The sequence below is a fragment of the Populus nigra genome, chromosome 8 (assembly GCF_951802175.1).
Source record: "Populus nigra chromosome 8, ddPopNigr1.1, whole genome shotgun sequence".
Lineage (NCBI taxonomy): Eukaryota > Viridiplantae > Streptophyta > Magnoliopsida > Malpighiales > Salicaceae > Populus > Populus nigra.
Genome location: NC_084859.1, coordinates 17,749,697 through 17,762,757, shown reverse-complemented (window position 1 = coordinate 17,762,757; position 13,061 = coordinate 17,749,697).

Sequence of the window (13,061 nt, the reverse complement as noted above, 5' to 3'; positions counted from 1 at the left end):
GGTGAGGGTAAAGGAGACAACCTCTTGATATGGATGATATTGTGGAGATTTTGATGATGATTTTGATATTAATTATTACATAAACAATGATAACAATAAAAATAATAATGTAATTGATTGTTTCCATATTAATGGTTTCGGGTTGGGTGCAAAGAAAACATGAAAGATATTCAATAATTTTTTTTATTGATTTAGACAATGCCAATTTTTTATTACAAGTTTATTATTATCATAAAATGTAGATTTATTCATGTATTATATAAATACAATACATGTTGATAAAATAAGTTCAAGGTTTGCAATTCTTTACTCTATAAGCCAAAGAAGAAGAAGAAATAATTTGTGAATTGATACTTTTTATGTAAAATTTAGCATGAAAGGACTGAAGCTAAAATCTATAACGGAGATTGAGGTAATAACCATTTGAATTTGAATATGAGTTCTTTCTAACCCCTTGATTGATGTAGGAAATTTTTTTTATTCAATTTAGAAATTTATTTTTCTTAGTTATTCTTTTCTTATTTAGTTTATGAATTTTATTTATTATTATTTAGTTTAAGCTTAAAATTAATATAGATAAAGTTGTCTAATTTATATTTTAGTAGAATAATTAGAGATAAGTATTCACTGATAAAATTTCAAATTAAATTTTTTGTTTGAATATACTATTTGATAGAATTTGTATACATTGCTTATGCTTGCTATTTTTTTTGTGTTGTTTCTTATAGCGTCATTTTCATCATTTGCGGTGGATGGCGCAGGCAAGAATCAAAGTCAGCCTATATGAACAGCCGAGTTCATAGTGGAGAAATATAACAATTAACTCGTTCCCATCCATGGTTGAGAAGGGTTTTTTTTTTTTTTTACAAAGAAAGTTGATGTTAGAAAATAAAAGTTTTCCACCAAATGACTTTAAATTTTCATTAGTCTTTTGCTGATTTTTAATGATACTGCAAAATCACATGTTGAATGCCAGCAATATAATAAAACGGAAGCATCCAGCGTTTGGTGCTTCCTGTGTTAATAGCTGGAAGTCTGATGTTGGGAGTGATGGCATGTCGCAGACACCTCCGCCTGGTGGATCTGCCACTCTGGCGTTTAGAATGAGGTATTTTGATGCGTTTGCTTTCCTAATTATCTGGAGTAGAACCTGTTTAATAGGAGTTTGTAATTAATTTGGAGTTCCAGAGGATTGGATTGAATTGTAGGGGATGTTTTTGTCCCGTGAGGTTACGTGCCATGCCAGTTTCTTGTGTTATTGGAGGATGCGTGGGAACTGAGGTTGCGAGTGCTTTTGGTGGGAAGGCTATCTGAGAATTCTGAAGCAGCATTTTATGATATTGAAACCTGCAGAATAATATGGAGTTTGGAGGTGCAAGTCTCAGCAACGTTATATTGGATGATAATTGTTAGAGAAAGAAAAAGGAAGGAGCTGATAAATTATTCAAGGAATTCTCTCCCCATAATTCTTAGAAAGCGAAAGGCAGTGGCTACTGTTCATATTGCTTGTATTAGAGACAGTGGAGTCGGTATGATAGGTAATTCGAATGGTAGGTGTGCTTCTTGTGGTGGAGTTTTTACTCTGTAGTGCTGTTTGCTTATTCGCATGTTGAAAGATTATTAGGTGTGGAAATTTCTGCCTCTCTTTTTCCAGAAACTAAAGTTGCCGAGCCTTGGGAACGATATTCGCAGACCTTGGAGCCAGACAGAGGGTTTAGAGGGGGAGAGAACAGAAATGCTGCTCATGTCGTTGGCAGTAGTGCCAGAGAGGGCACATGAACGATTATTTGAGTGGTAGTGTTATAACAAATTAGAGTTTTATTTGGTGATTATATAAGAACACAACATGCGAACGCTTCCCATGTGAGCTCATAATTAGCATTTAAGTTGGCGATGACAATTTCTGCCAGCACGAGTTCAGTTTTGTAAAGGTTTAACAAAAGCATGCTCTGACAGCAATCACATGTTTTGACTGCAATAGATTACAGCACTTTTATGGATGCAACAAAAACATGACTAGCTATGTTCGTTAATTCTGATTTTCTGTTCACAAATTCAATGCAGGAAACTGGTAGAAGCGTACTTAAGTTTCAGAATGCCTTGAAAAATGCTATGCAAATGACCCATATGCTAGACGGTATGCTGTCTGTCTCAGTTTGCCAACAATTCTTTGAAATGGTAAAGTAGTTTACTTAAAAGATAGATTATTTAGGAGGTTGTGTCTGTGTTTGAAGCAAAACATAAAAGCAACATGTTTCAACATGTTTGGTAATGCTAAAAAGTATTTTACTGTTCATGTGGAACCCAGACAAATTGTTTTTAAACTGCAGTTTTGCAGAAAGCAGCTCTTAGCTATTTTCCGCAAACCTGCAGACAGTGGAGAGTTTCACTCTCTACTGTTCACATGAACAGTAGAGTTCAACTCCACTGTTCCGGCCGAACCGAGTCCGGTCCAAAACTAAATGCATTGAACCGGATCCGACCCAGTTAAAAAAATTCAATTTTTATTTTTATTTTTAATTGTGTTTTATTCGAGAAATTAGAAGGAGATCGCTTGATGACGTAACATTTACAGAATTTGATCGCAATTCCAATTTTGTTCTTGATGATATTTTACCTGATATTGTTGCGCGCTTAAGAAACTAAGGAAACTGTAGTTCTTGTCGGATGGATTTTGTACGTGATGAAATTGTAGATAGTTTAATGGAACAATAAAAAATATACGATATATGTATTATTTATTTCATGATGTAATAGTAGTAGTTAAATCTACAGTATTTAAATTAAAAACCATCAATATATATATAACTTCAATTTGAAAAACATTCTTTTAATCAAACACATTAAACTATTTTTTATTCAATCTCAATTTCAACCACAGTTTTAATCAAACATATATAAATACCAAATCAATCTCAACTAAAAATACTATAAAATAATTTTTTTAAATCACAACCATAAAAGCTACCATAATTAGCATGAAATTATGCAGAGTTGTTAATCATCATCATAAGATGTTTGCATTTTTATTTTGCGCATATAGATTGAAATCTCTCTGATTATATGCTGTTCATTTGCTAAAATAGGCTCTCACCAGATGGCCAAAGGACATTACATTATTTGTGAATCTTGGATTACATACTTCAAAACCCAAAGGATGAGATTAATTAGCTGATGAAAAACCCAGTATACTTTCTTTCTCTAACACAAGTACGTATGAGTTGCGAGTAACTGATACGATAGTGCAATGCACACCGGTAAGCACATTCTGCTTGAAGGATTAAGCAGGTGTACTTCCTTTAAAGAAATTATCAGATACAGCATCATTTATGTCCGTTTGCTGCCAAACTTTCAATTTGCAGGTGTTGATGATGGCAAGTAGAACTGGAAGTGTGAGGGCAAGCATGTTTTCTTCGCTGATATTCTTGTGATTCTGTGCCTTTAAATCTAAAATATACGATTCCAAAACTGCTGTCAAACAACTATTTTACGCAACCACATGATCAAGATCACAAAAGTTTATACTCCTTGCTATCTCTGCTGTAGAAACTATATAAGAATGATGAAGAAAGTCCAACCCTCTGTACTCGAACACATCCCCCTCTTCTGCTCCTAGCTTCACTTGATTGTCTACTATTCAGGAGTGCGAAAACCAAAAGTTTGTGCTCAGAAACAGCTTCCTTTCGTCAAAAGCTCAACTTAACAACCTAATATTACTGTCAAACAGTTATTTTATATTATCACATGATCACGTCACAAAATTTTATACTCTCTGCTATCTCTGCTGCAGAAACCATATAAATGGCCTAGAATCTCTGTTTCAAAATATGCAGAATATGCACTTGTGATTATACTTTCAACACAGAAACTTAGCTAAGCTAATCTGGATTTAAAAGTAAAAATTACAACTGATAACTAATTCTGGTTTGTGAAATAGAAATTGATCATGGACCCGTGATTTGGGATGAGGCTTTGTGCATGTCTACTTTTCTGCTGTTGCCTTTACGTTGACTAAAAGTGGTTTAGAAGTGACCAAGGATATTCAAGGCCGACTTCATATGTCTTCCATGATTCTCCTCAAAGTGCAAAGAAACTAATCAAAAGACATCAGCTAAGTATTGACCACATGTATCAACCGGAATGCTAGCCAGCCTAGCCTAGCCTCGTTTTCCTCTTAGATACACACAATGAATTATATAATAAATTAACAGAACTCAGACATTGATACAAGTATTAGTTGTTAGTTAAAAAAGAAGAAGAAGTACTAGTTATTATTGCCACATTGAATAAAACAAACAACAGAATTCAGTAAGTGAAATAATAGTTATTAACCCCTGAATTCAGTAAGTGAAATAATAGTTATTAACCCTGCACGAGGATTGACCCGACTAAGTAGCTGGGTTTGAGTTACACAAGTTAACTGTTCAAGAAAATAAAAAAAAATATGTTCAAGGTTTTAACATTCTGCATGAAATTTTTTTGAAACAAAACATGTAGATGTATTAAAAAAAGAGAGGTATGAAGTGTAATATAATTATTCCACATCTAAAAAAGTTAAAAAACAATTCATATAGTATAAATTATAAAAATAAAAATAAAAGACATGAAGTGTAGTATAATTATTATCGTACATCAAAAAATTAAAAAATAATTCAGGTTGATGTAGATTATATATAGTTATCTCAAATGAAAAAGTTAAAAAATAATCTTTGTAGATGTATGTTATAAAAAAAATAATGAGGCTAAGTACTTTTATAAATTAATTTTATATTTTTAAAGTTTATTAAAAATATAAAAAAAATACTAAAAAAACTTGAGTTTCACCTGAGTCACTAAAGTTTCAGATTAATCAAGCGGATCATCCAAATTTAACCGGTCAGATACATCTTCAAGTTTGTTTGGTTTGAAACCTGGAAGATGCTTCGGATTGCCTGGGTTTTAGATTAATCTGTCGATGAATGAAAAGTTGCGCAAATAAGGCTTTATTTATAATAATTTAATCATAATTCATAGTGTCTCTTATTTCCGAATGCTTTTACATGTTATCAAGCTTTTGTAACCATTTTATTCCACTCATGAATAAAATCATAGCATAGTTATTAACCCAAATTTTGAGTTTCTTTCGTGTAAATGAATTTTTACCCTTCACGAATTGTGTAATTACAGATTTACAGAATTTACCAACACATAAATCTTTCATTCCATTGTTGTAGATGATGATGATGTTATGTACGCATTTGTCAAACAGAGCCGACAATTCTAGATTTGAAAGGACTTTTTTGAGAAACAATTATAAATTGGGTGATTGATATGAAACTTTTTGATATCCTTGAATATTTAAAATTTTGATTAAGTGGATTTTATAACGTATTTTTTTCCACCCCACGGAAGATGAGACGATTATTCGTTGTTTTTTTAAAAACCTTCAGATGTCTTTTAATCCTGTCCTAACTGTTACATTAATTATATTCGGTTTTTATTGAAAAAATTCAACATTTTTTTTGTTAATTTAAGGAATCCATAATTTACATTTGTAAGAAATTATTTGAGTTTTAATTAATTTTTAATTCCATATTACTTTGACGATGTTTTTCCCCTTCCTTCGATGGAGGCACATATCTGATCTAATTACAATTCCATATTCTACAAACCTTGCTGTATAAAATGTATTGCAAATAAATATGAAAGCTACTCAAATTAATCCCACCACTATCCATTCTTAATAATTAATGATAAAAAATATATTAAATGATTTAATGGACAAAAATAATACACGAAATTTATCTATAAAAAAAATACTAAAAAAACTCATGACAGTAAAAAAAATCGATGAATATATATATATCCCATGATTTGATAGCAAAGATATTCAAGTTTTTGTTTGAGGCAAGCTCAAAAGACAACTCGAACATCAGAAAAGATAACAAATTTGACAATATTTAACATATTTTTTATAACAAAATTAATTAGCAATATACAATTGTTTTGGAAAATATTAAAGAAATAGTACATACAATTGAAAATATTATCCCTCTTCCTACATTGTTCACGAGAACACTAGTTTTGGACGAACATATCAGCTCAGCATGCCGACCTTAAATCTCTTTTCATCATTCAATGATGGAATTTTATATATAATTTAGGTTCTTTCTTTTCTTAACCCTTTAGTTCTTTCAATCGAGTATTGATCACGAGATTCAACTTAGAATTTTTTTAATAATACTAAATACTTTATTAACTTAAATTGATTGAATGAATCGGTTAAATTAGACTCCCAGGGCATTTTAGGTGTTTGGTGGTGTCAACAATGTAAATAACAGGTGAGAGTGGTAAAAAAAATGAGGCAAGAATCTATACAATATATGAAAATAGAGGAAGCTGGAATGATTTCTGAGATTATCAAATAGACATGTTATATCCTAAAAAACTCAAAAGTGATTTAGTAACAAGGTTTTTGGGGGTGAATTTGTTACTGCAATTTGCTTGTCTCCTGTAGCAAATACACTCTTAGATATTTAAACAAATATCTTGAAAAAAAATAATGTAATAATATTTTTTTAAAAAATACTCTAAATATATATATATATAGATATATATATAAAGAGAGTAAAAAGTAGAGATTATAAACCCGAAACTTGAAAGAATTCATAAAGTATTTATATAGTTCACAAGTTTTTTTCTTTTATAAAGAGAAATGATTAGAGAGTTAATTTACCTTGATAAAATTAATGATAGATAAAATATTATTTACATATGCATTAATAAAGAATAAATATCTTTTATAAAAATATTAATAAAATAAAAATATAATATTTAATTATGAGAGTTTTTATACACTTAAAAATACAAAGATAGTAAAATCCAAAATATATTAGGGCAGCTAAGTCTACGGGGTTGAACTTGAGCCCATAAAAGTTTATTTATTTATTTATTTATTACACCGAGCCCATTAGAATGGTGCTTTTTCTCTAGATTGTGTCTGAAGAATTGATGTTTGCTTTCTTTTATATTTATATCTATCTTTCTATTTAAAAAATAACTAATACAATTATTGTTCTAAAAGTGAATACAGCGAACTTCTGACAAGGATCAATTCACACGTAAAAAGCGTTATGTGTTCCCTTTTCAATAGATAGGCCATAGACACCCCCCCCCCCCCCGCGCGGCGACTATCGGCTATATTTAATAAAAGAAATTACATGAACATCACACGAATTTAAAGAAAAAAAAAGGGCTGGAAATGGGATTAGAAAAGAGAATATTTTAAGATGATTAAAACAAGAAATTCGAGCTTAATTAATCTGAGTAAATTCATTAAAATGGTTGCAAAAGCACACAATACAGGAGAATCCAAAAGCAGCTGATAGAAAGCAACCGATGAGAAAATTCTGGATGAACTGGGGATCATCCCGCCTTCTCACGAGTACAACAAAGTAAGATAATAATTCCAAGATTATTTCACATGTTTCTCCCGTTAGATCCTGTAAGTCTACAAGTGGGCCTGTGAGATGATAATAAATCTTCATGTGCATGCTACTAGTACTACCCTTTCATGCACAGGATTTTCGGTTTCATGTCTTGAATGCGGGGGAATTTATGTGGTAATATAATAGGAGTTATTTTTTAAAATATTGTTTTTTAATATTAATATATTAAAATGATTTGAAAATATTTTTAAAAAATAATTTAAAGCAAAAGAAAATAAATTTTTTTAATTATTTTTAAAAACAATTTAAAACAAAAACAAAGGAAATGTATCTTTTGTTGAGATGTATTATTGAAGAAGCATGGTCGCGTTTTCTAGTTCACACGTTTATCCGTTAAAATCCCGTGTGATTTTCAGCCATTGAATTATATAAAATCAATCAAGTCGGCATCACCAACCAACCATACATCGAAACGTTGCCACTTTAGAAGTCGGCCTCGTACAACTTCAACCAATAAGTAGCTGTCATGGTTTTGATTGGTAGCGAGGACATTGACTTGTAGTAGGCAGGGGCGGAGGCAGGGGTGGCTGGCAGGGCCCCGGCCCCTCCTTGCTCAGCCAAGGATGACAACTGCCTTTAGAACTGCTATTTAATAATAATGGGACTATAAAATGTTAGAGAGAACCGAGAGAGGATAACGGGTCCATCCATCCCGTTTTCCTGATGCCTGGAAAAAATAAATATCCATCTCGACTAAAATCTAAGATATTTCGTTAAAGATTTTGTTCAATCCTCTTGCCAAGTAAGGTCAAAAACCCCCATTTCGGATGCCCTCGATCCAAAGGGCACGAGACACCACTCCACGATAATGATGATAATAATAATAATAATAATAATAGAAACACAAAAATTTACAACTTGCCATAAAACTTATTACATTATTGTTCCCTCGGACACTGCGAATTGGATGGATTTTTTTTTGATGTAAAAAAAATATCTAAGTATCTTTAGCATATTTTTTAATAAAAAACTAATTATGAATTTAAAATATTGATATGAGATATCATATTTGATGATGATATTTTTTTAAAAAAATTGAGAAGATGACATATTGTATCGATCTAGGTTAATTGGTCAATTCTGCGACTCGGGTTATAAGATCGTAATAATTCTATGAAAAAATTTAAAATAAATTATAAAAATTAATTCATAATCAATCAAATATTAAGAGATAAAATCAATAAAAAAAATTAAATTAAAAAAAAATACAAAATCAATCTGGATTAACTTGTTAAATTCGCTATCATTACTCAATCGACATGTTAAGACCAATTTTAAAAAATCAACTCAGTTCATGACTCAATCTAAGGTTCTAGTCACGTGTGATGTCAAGCAGATTAATTAGTAAGAACATGTTAAAAAAAAATTAATGCTAAACTACTTTTTAAAAACAAAAACGATTCCGTGATTGGAAATTTTGTTTTTTTAACATGAAATGACCTGATTTTGAAAAATAAAAATAAAAATAAAAATGACAACTCTTTTTGTAGGAAAAAAAATTACTTGAGGTTCTCTCCGGTGGACTCACTAAATCATTTGAGTTTTTCTAGTTAACTCATCAAATCATCTAGATTTATCCTAATCAACGGGTTAGATCTTCTTAGTTTTTCCTAGTCAACTATGTGACCGGTCTAAAAAAAACCTCATCTAGTCTTGGCCTCAGGGCATTGACTCACTCAATCAACTTGCCAGGCCGAGCCCCTATAACACAGTGGTTATCACCCTTCAAATCTGACCCATTGAATATTTTCCACGACAAGAATCTCGGCGATTAGATGATGACACATTAGTGAATGATAGCGCTGATATATAATTCGATAGAGTAGCATCTAGAAATCCAGTTGATCTCATGGCACTCTATCATTGGCTTATAAATAGAGGCCGAGAGGTAGCCTAAAGTCTCAGCTTTGCATTGTAACAGATTGCTCCATCTTATATTAATCGAAGGAAGGTACTGAAGAGAGATCCAACATGAAGATAAAGAGTCTTGTTTGGTAGCCAAGGATGACTTGCCTGCAGCCTCCCTCGGATTCATGAACACGAGCATTTATGTGGTGCTGAAAAGAAAAGGAGAGAATGATCCCAGCTTGCAGCGACAAGGTCAATCCATTGAAGTAGCGAGAAGCAGGTGATTTATAGCTAGAATCCACATGAGGTTCCCAGCAAGTGTCCTTGGCTAACGAGACGGGCTCTTATCTTTCATGCTGGATCTGCTCTTCGTGTGCTCTGCTGGGCAAGTTTTTGATCAGAAGTCACTTTGGAAGAGACGATCCAGCTAGCTTCCAAGAGGTATATGCACGCTCTACAATTTATTTGATAAGTTTCCATTAAAAAGTAGAACCAGAACCCCTCTGTATTCTTTTACGGCGGCTACTTTACATGACAGCAATATACACAGGTTCTTTCATCACGCATCGAGTACCTCGTTAATGTCGTCTGCTGAGGTATCTGTATTTTGTATACATACCACATGCAATCGCTTCTTGCACGGATGCTAATTGTAAAAGGGTTAAACAATACTATTTATTTGTGAGTTCACCGAATAATCAGAAATGATGCATATCTATAACAGGAACATGATGCATATCTACAATGCAATGTCCTCACAGAACATGAGCATCAACTGTTTTATATTTAATGCTTATCTTATGGTAGGGCAAGAGATCTCAAATATGCTAGGAAGGAGTTTCAAATATATGTGTGTGTGTGTGTATTATATGTGGTGTTTATTCACTACAAATAAAAAATAATTTAAATAGCTGCTAATCACGTTAATTAGCATTCCCTGCTGTCAGCAATACTTGCTAAATACTTGTATCATTTTTTATTTTTTTTGTTTAAGAGATGCTTGTATTGCTTTTCGATTGTTATAATATCTCTCAATATTTAATAATAAAATTATAATTATATCGGTTTTTTTTTATCTTACATTTACTAAATTTAGAGTAACGATAAAGCAAAACTAAAGTAATCATAGCAAGTTTTTTTTTTTTTTAATGAAACTTATGTAAAATGTCTCAGCATGAAACTATAGAATAAAAAACTAGTTGGGTAAGTCTTTTGTTCATTGAAACTCGAATATCATGCTATAAATATTATTTGTTTCCATTTTATGGTTATATTTATGAAAATCTAAACAAATAAAATCTCCAAAACTCATAATATTTCTTGTTTTGTTATTTTTATATCTTATTCTCATATGAAAAACATGTCTACCTAATTTAAATTTACCTCAAAATAAATTGTCATAAACAAACAAATAAAATCCGAAAATATAATTCCAATTAAAAAAGGCTATTATTCATATTTTTCTTCTGAAAAAGCTCATAGTGTTGAATAGCTGTTAAAGAGCCTGGCATTGAAGGTTTGTTTATATGATTCTTTGAAGAGTATGGAAAGTGAGACATTTCTATAAATTAATATCTTTAAAACCATAAGAATTTATTAATTAATTGATAAGTTAATAAGTTAATAACTTACATATTAATTAATAAAAAAATAATCTATCAAGGTATTCATTATTTCTTTTTCTAAAAACAATAAAGTTAATACATATTATATGAATACTATCTAATTACTGAATTATGAATTATTATTATTATTATTATTATTATTATTACAAACCCTATATGTTACCAATAAATTTTTTGTTAGTAAATGAAAAAAAATACTTAATATTTGGAATAAAAAAATTATCTTGATTTTGATCTTACTTTACAACATGATTCTCTCAAACTCTCCTCGCAACATTATCATTAGCTCTTTCCCATTCAAATTTTTCATTACATTAAAAATTTATATAAAAATTTTTTTAGTAATGTCAATAAACTAATTAAATTAACATTATAAAAAAATATTTAAATTAATACAAACCTTAAACCTTGAAAATCATGCATTGACCTGTGGTTTTCATTAAGGGTATTTAGAAACTTGGCTCTATTGAAACAATGAAATTTTCATCAATGATTTAAATTATTTTTTGCAAACTTGAAATTCTTATTATACACCTCGAATTTTCATCGATGATTTAAACTATTTTTGTAGACCTGAAATTTCCATCAATGATTTAAACTTGTGTATTTTCATCGATGATTTAAAATATTCCACCGTTGTTATTGTTCTGGTAGCCTTTAATATTTGTAAACTTGAAATTGTATTCATTAAATAGAATTATTTTTTAAAAAATTATTAAACATATTGTGAAAGCAAATCAAATTTACATTGAAACGTTGTCATTCCACAAGGCCTTGTAATTGCGGCAACACTCAACCCATGATTCGACTTAATAGTGAACACTTATGTAACAATCGATAATTTAATGTGATTTCTGCAACTATCACATAATGATTTGTCAGAATCTTTCAAAAAATAAAAAAGCGTTGCCACGTCTACATTAAGTTCTTCATCTATGATTGGACATTGACCGGTATGACTCTGATTCATTCTCATCGCATCCATAACTATATTTTTATAAGAATCACTAGTGTCATCTACAACTCTATGCATGTTGCTAGCATTATAAATTGACCAAACCATCATCTCTACCAAAGTATCGTGAGGAACATATAGTTCTTCGTGTGCATATCAACACAAGTATTTTTTCATGAACTCTTTTTATTGAAGATGTATCGTTACAATATCTGAATCGATAATTTTTTTATTCTTACCTCTTACATGAGTATTTAATACCGCTCCCACTAATATTTCTCAAATTAAATGATACGTAATTGATAAAACCTCGTACCCCATTACAATATAAAAATGATTCTGTTAAATAAACCATTATTTATTTCATCACAAAACATCGAAGTCAAGAATTCGACATAAGTTTCATCAATTTACAAACAAATATAATTTTACAAAATCTAAAACAAACCATAACATGAGCAAATCATAAATCCATACAACAAAATTGTATGAGAAAAAACTATTAAATATTGAACACCCAAACAAAATACATATACTACAAAAATATATAAAAAATTAACATTTAAAAATTGTATTCAAATAAAAAAAGGGTAGATTTGCTTACTTAAGGTGGATAATCCTCAATAAAATTTGAATTAGAACACTGAGGTTGACAATCGAGTGTTTTGTGGTGGCCAAATTTATCATGGGAGGTTGAATTGTGTTGAGATTTAGGGAGGTTAGCTGTTTGTTATAGAAAAAAATGAATAAGAAAGAAGGAGAAATGAGGAAGGGGAAGAGAAGGGTTGATCATCAGATCATAAATTAAATATTATTGACCGATCCACTGATAAAATTATTCCATCTAACATTTCATAAGTCATTATGTTGTTAAAAAGTGTCATGTCACCATACGATTTGCCTTTTTGAATCTCACTGTAATATCGCCTGTAATTCTATTGGTAAATACCAAATGATTATTTCTGTCGGTATATTTACGAAAAAAATTTACCGTCGAATTAATTATGTTAGTAAAAGTTACATGTCATCATACTTTTTTGTTTTTTTATTTTCTTTTCTCATTGCAATTCCCTCAATATTAACAAAATGTTTTTGTCGGTATTTACCAACAGATATAGCAATGAAAAAGTTTGTTGGTCAAATTCA